Genomic DNA, 6936 nt, shown 5'->3' on the forward strand with positions numbered 1-6936 from the left:
AAAGCTTAAATGCAGGAGAACAACCTGCAAGGCAATGGCCACAGGAGCAGAGAGAAGCTGAGCATGCAAGATAAAACTGAGGTATCAGAAGCACACAAAGTTCAGCTCTGAACCTATCTATCAGCTCACAAGTGAACGTTACCTGGCGTTCTTTATGACACTATACCCACCTGTGAGTAATAGAGCTAATCTTTCGTACCTAAAAAAGACAAACTCACTTTGGCTTGGTGGAAAGAAAACCCCATTGAGGTAACGTCCCTTGGTGTGATGGAAGGCACAGTTGGATTTCTGGCAGCCTCCTGGCTGGTTCTCCCAGTAGCAGGAAATCATGCTGCGTTTTTTCTGAAGACAGAAAGGAAGAAGAGCTGATGATAACGTGGACCTAAGATCTGCAAAGGGAGACTGAGCTCCAGATGGTGCCAGTGAGCAGACTGCCACAAAGCAGCACTCAAACACCACTCTGAAGCGTGCGCAGGCTGGGAGCACCAGGCTCACTGAGCTTTCCTAGCATTCTGTGGGTGAGGACACCAGTTTAGAAGGGGTTAAACTAACACACCTTGCAGAATGCTTGTCTGATTGATGTGGTTCTTTAGTATCTGTTGATAGAACACTGTTGGTATCAACTACAAGAATATTCTGCTATGATATACCAATGCCATTGAGCTCTTTTCCCTCTGCTTCCTCCCCTATTCTTAACCGTAGGAACCATCATCATTTCAAAGCAAATGAACCTAATCTGCAAAAGCACATTCAGCCCACCTAAAGAAATGAGAAGTGGGTTTGGTGATAAACTCTGAGGAGCCAACACTCACACTGATCTCCATGTGCCTGAACCTGCAGACATTCCTGAAGCAGCGGCCCTCCTTCCACAGCGTGCAGATGGTTTCACTGCCCAAAGCGGCTTCACAGTGCCTGAAGGGACAGTTGTCTCCCTGTAACCCAATGGAAACCAAGAGAGGAAAATGAAATAGTACAGCCTGAGAACTGGCCATGCTTTGAGCTCATTTTTAGCGAGTTGCTCTATTGTACAATGCAATTAGTTATGAAGTTTGCTGAAGACCAGTAATACTTCTACTTATTCTACCCATTCCTCTTAACTTCAGAACTGAAAGAAAGAAAAAATGAAGGAAAAAACCCAAGCAGACCTTTTTACAAGTGGAATAGAAGTAGAAATAGCAATCATTTCCTTTAATCGACATGCTGGACGAGCGCACAGAAGCAGTTCTGGTCTCGGGGATCTCTGTGCAGCTCTTCCTGTGCTTCTCAAAGAGCTGGCTCGTGCTTCCTTGGACTGAAAGTCTTCTACAGTCTTGATCAGTGAAATCTTCTTTTGAAAAGGAACCCTAAGCAAAACACCAAAAAGCAGAAAAGGATGAGGAATGCCCACCCGTCTTCCCAGCTTTGTTCTCTTCATTCAATCAGTCTCTCAGGAGCAGTTGTTTCAAAACATTGCCCTCCTCAACACTGGTCAAACTCTAGTAACATCACCCTGACTCAGCACGGAGTCCCTGGGCTGCACGGCTGCAAGCCCTCCAATGGAGCCCCTCCTTCAACACCACGAGTGACAGCAGTGAGTAACCCCAACACATTTGTCTGACCGCTGCAGGTCTTCAAGCTCAACCACCTGGACAACCTCAGCAAAGACAGTGATCTTCAAAGCTTTGCAGTTCACTTCTCCTGTAGGCCGAACCAACACTGAATCCGTGAATTAATTAATTATAACAGGTTAGGAAGAATTTTCCTCCTCACTTTGCCTATGTCAAATTCTGTAAGTTGGAATTTCTGGTCTTCAAGGATTCTTCACCTTTGCAGAATCCACAAAAACCATCCTCCGTCTTTATTACCTGTACAGCAAAAGCATGACAGTGCGTATCAATACACAAATCCACACACATGTGCCTGTATACTGTAACTCAGCACTGCATGGAGCTGCAGCACGTTCTGCTCAGCCACAACAAGGGTTTGGGTTGGTTCATTTTTTTTTTTTTCTTTTCTGATGTAAAAATCAAATATATTGATATTTTAGATTTGTTTTGTTGTTGTATTTTTTAAGGTACCAAATGCAGTAAAACCTGCAACCAGGCCAGACAGAAGATCAAATTCAAGTGATTCAGAACTCTTTCATTAAAGTGCTGCACATTTCTGAGCTAAGCATTTCCGATAGTCAATAAAGGTTGGAACCTTTTACTCACACAGACACTAGTGAATTTTCGAGGAATTTTTTTTTTTTTTTTTTTTTTTTTTTCCCAGGGAATTTCCCCAAATCTAAACTAAAGAGAGGAGAAGTCGGGTTCTCAAGTTAGTTGCTGAATTGACTGCATGACAAAGGGAACAAAAACAGCACTTAAGGACAAAGTTTCCTACCCTCCTCCAGTACTGATAGAAATGCTGCCTTTTACCTTTAGTACCTTCACATCAGATTCCTCTCTGGCAGATTCCTATGCTTCTAACAACCTCGGTGCTGCCCTGCACAGACGCCGGGCACCAACTGTCACTGGACTCTGCACCATGGAACACGCACACAGCTCGGCACTTCTGTTTCCTCACAATTGGAAGGGTTCTGGAATCGGGAGCATGAAGCGGACTAGAAATACCTCACATCCCTCTGCTCCTTACAAGCCCTTCCATTTTAAAACAAGATAACCCCAGACACATCTGTTAGCACAGCAGCCCAAATGCTAACCAGAACACACAGTGCGTAACACCGAAAGTACCAGTTTAATGCCATGCCACAAACGCTATATAGTGGTACAGGTGACCACCCCTATCAGATACCCATGACCTCCATGACTCCACTGCTGGTGCATGCAGGCACCACTTGCCCAATACCCAACATCTCCCCCCTCTTTATTATCTGCAGCCCCTGTAAAGGTTCCCCTGCATACTCCCTGTTACCCCAAAGGTGATTTGCACATTTAAGGCTATTCCGCAAATGAATCAATCATTAAACATATGCGAAAAACAATGAAACTGTCATAATAACATACCAAAGAGATGCAGCTGCAGTGACTACAAACCTGAAAGCACACAACAGCAATCTGCCTAAAAATTGTGAAATGCTGTATGGCAACACTTAGTCAACTTGTAGAGAACAGTGCATTCAAGTTCAAGATAACAGCACAGTACTCAATGGAGTTACAACTTCTCCAAGTTCAATGTAACACTATTGTACAGAATCTTCATGGCAATCCAGTTCTGTCCAGTGTGCATTATAATGTCACACTCCATAACCAAATAAGAAGACAAAACCATATTGGCTGTGCAGAATCGTTCTGAATGTCCACCACTGGGGGATTATCCAGGAACAAGGTCTCCCCCGCTCACGAACTATCAGTCCGGCATGAAGGCTGGATTCCCAGTTCGGACCTTCAGGCACATTGGGAGCAACGCAGTCTCATGTGCCGTTACCAGCAGCCGCTGCCCAGTGCTGATGTCAAATCACTGGCTGCACTGGAGACATTAACCAAGGAGTTGTTGACCAAAACTGGTGCTGAGATGTTCGGATCCTCACGGTGCACAGGATGGCTCGTCATTTGGTGCCGGCTTAACCCAATGTGCCGGCAGCCAGCAGGGCCCACTTGGGGTCCCGACACAGACGTGTTTCCTGCCCTTGACAAGGAGTGGCATAGGGTCTGGGAGCCATGGCCCTCCGTCGGGTCTGATCAGGACCTGACCTATTGGTGTCCATTTGGTCAGCTGATGGTCTCCCTTCCAATTCTCTCAGTTAACTTTCTAAGAGCACCAAAGGTGGGTAGCAGCTTCTGCGCCTCTTCGTCCCCTGCAAAAGCTCACAGAACTCCATGCTGGCTTTCTCTAATGCTGACCGACTCACACAGTGAGAAGCTCCGTCAGCCAGACCTCTCCGCATTATCCACATAATAAGCAGATTGAGGTCCTCATCACACACTCTGTGTCATTTCTTGTCAGCATGTCCTGTCGCATCCCTGGCTCTCCAGCAGGACTGTAATGCTGGGGTGAGCAACACTAGGCACTGTCAGTGTGTTTTTCTTGCAAGCATCTTCCAGGGAAATACGTGCAGGCGTTCCCCACTCTTGGCTGTGTCTCTGCAGTGCTGGGTCCTGTGTGAGCAGAGCTCTCTGCCCCAGAAGCCAAGTCACTGCTGTGCAGAGCTCAGCCTCGGGCTGAATGTGCTCCTGAGTTTGTCCCAGTGCAAGGACAACCTTCTCATTGCCCTTTAGGAGCACCTCTGGTGCTGATGGGTGCTCTGCTCTCAGCAACCACTGGATACACGGCTCCAGGCGCGTGTGTGCTTTGTCACCTTGAGCTGTTTGCTCTGATCGCATCTCACCCTGTGGAGCCGGGATTTCCCTTTGGTCTCCGTGTCACTTCGAGACCAGTAGCAACACTAGGGGTCAGAGGAGAGCTGCTGAATGTGTGAGCAAAGCTGCTAATTGAGAAGGAGATCGCACGCGGGTGACTTCAAAACCCGAATTAATGAGCTTACCTTCACCCTCCTGACTAATGCAGACCTCATGCAGCCCTGGGCCTGCCCTTCTCCAGCCTCCTGCCTTGTTTTGCCTACTCATAGGAAAAGATTTAGCATAGCTCAGAGCCCCAGGCGGCGCTTGGAATGCCAGCAGGAAAGAGCTGCTGGTGTCCACAAAGCTCAGGACTGCAGCACTGGGGCTGCTGGACCTCACTGTTCTGAACACTCTGATGTGGAAGTGATTGGCAGATGCTGTGGCTGGAGGGATGAGGTGCCTGCAGGGCGTCCTTTGGAAGAAGGTTTGGTGAGGATGGATCCTCTGAGCCAGCATCGGGGACAGGGTGCTGGGTGCAAATGCCAGTGCTGCCCCCTGTCATCCTTTTGGTTTTAAAAGGAGTACAGCTCCGTTTCCAAACTTTGCCAACCACGGGCTGGCTGGCAGCTTGAAGGAACTGCCATGAAATTGGTCTAATGAAGCGTTCCTGGCAGAGCTTCAGAATGGAGAAAGTGCAGTTTGTACTCAACTGAGCTGAGGTCCAATGAGCTGAGTTTCCTGGCTCAGAGCAGAGGCCGTGAGCATCATGTTTCACAGTCTGTGTCACCTGGGCAGAGCCGTTAGGCAGGGGCTGCTAGTGGGGAGATGCCAAGGTTTTCCATGAAGATGATTGCTCAGATATGCCTGAGTTCAGATGGAGGGGCCCATTGCCCTACCAGGAAGTGGAAGATGCTTGGGGGTGAGGCAGCTCGTGCTTTCCCATGCCCGTAGGACCTTACAGTGCTGTGCCTTTCCACATACCTACCCCACCTTCTTTCTTTCCCATGCAGGGGTCATCATTAATCCAGTGGGTGGCACCAAGAATGCCCGGACAGCCCCACTGCAGTGCATCTCTGTGGCAGAAGGACACACCAAGCCTGTGCTCTGCCTGGATGCCACCGATGAACTGCTTTTCACTGCCTAAAAAGGTATAGGTTGGACAGAACAGGTGTGGGGGCTGCTGGCTTTTTATGCGCTATTCTCATAGATCTCCCCAGGCTGGCGTGGGGAATTGGGGTGCATGGCAGGGATGGCTCCTTCTGGGCTGCTCCCCTGTCCCTGCCTTCTGATGTCCAGGTGCTGGAGCAGGCTGGCTCCATTGCCCTGGAGAGGAGCTGTGGGTGGTGGGAGGCAGCGCTTGGGAAGGAGTCGGTGCCTCCACGCCACGGATGAACTCCCCAGCCCAACTCTCTCAGGCACGTTCTTCTTCCTGCAGACCGGAGCTGTAAGATGTGGAACTTGGTGACGGGTCAGGAAATTGCTTCCCTCAAGGGTCACCCAAATAATGTCGTTTCCATCAAGTACTGCAGCCACACGGGGTTGGTGTTCACCGTGTGTCATGGTTTTGTAATTTTGTAATTTTGCTATCAGTATTCCACATCATAACATCATGTAAAGTATGGATACTTCTATTGAATGTGCAGTCCACAGAAGAAGACTACGTTACCCCTGTTGTTCTCTGGGATATGATAAGTCACGGGACCAGGACACTGTATAATCTCGTTCCCAGGCTGGAGTGCCCTCCTCCTTCTCTCGGACTTCTCGGAGAGTGGGAAGCGTTCCAGCCGTGTCGCATAGAGTTCACAGTAGGCCTCTCTGTTTTCGGGGACTCTCTCTCTCTCTGTTTGTTCGATTTGTTAGCCTCAATTATATTATATTGTGTTATCTTGTATTTCGATATCATATCCGCAGGCACCGAACCCCAAGGGGCCGCACACGCTCCGCCTCACTGCTCCGGCAGCCCAACTCTAACTCGGTCCGGTCCCGGGCTCGGCGCAGCTGCTAGTCCGATGGCAATGGAAATTATAATAATTGATCACAGTCCGTTACAGATTTCTTTGTTCTTTCTCCACACCCACTGCTGCATTTGACTAGTCTTTAAAAAATCTGTCATGGGTTACTTAGATTTACCTATGCCCGTGACAGGGGAAGCCACCCCGTGGGCCCCCCCAGGGGCCCAGAAAGGAGGGGGAAAAAGGGGAATGGGATAAAAACAGCGGCAATCTAAGGAGGAAAAACTTATTTTACTAAATATGATATCGAAATACAAGACTCCTCACAAATTGAGGATTTCCCCTGCAGTTTCCTTAAATGACAGCATTCCCTGTCCCTTCTCTATCACAAGGAACTATCCACTCCCTGCACTGAATCTAGTTTAAAGTGCTGGTAATCAATCCAACCAGCTTGCTCCCCAGCATGCTTTTGCCCCACCTGCTCTGTCACATTCTGTCTGATGTCCACATACCTGGTCTCTCAAAGGCCTGCCCAAGATCACAGTAACCAAAACCTTGATCTGACACCATTACCTGAGCCAGTAATTTACCTGGCCCATTCTCCCTCTTCATTTCTCAGCCCCCAGTCAGCAGTACAGAGAAGACTACTTGTGTTCCTGCTCCCTTTAACATCTTCCCAAGGGATTCAAAGTCCCTTTTAATGTTCTGTAATTTCCTTTTTT

The sequence above is a fragment of the Coturnix japonica genome, chromosome 26 (assembly GCF_054131305.1).
Source record: "Coturnix japonica strain WE chromosome 26, WE-NBRP24, whole genome shotgun sequence".
Lineage (NCBI taxonomy): Eukaryota > Metazoa > Chordata > Aves > Galliformes > Phasianidae > Coturnix > Coturnix japonica.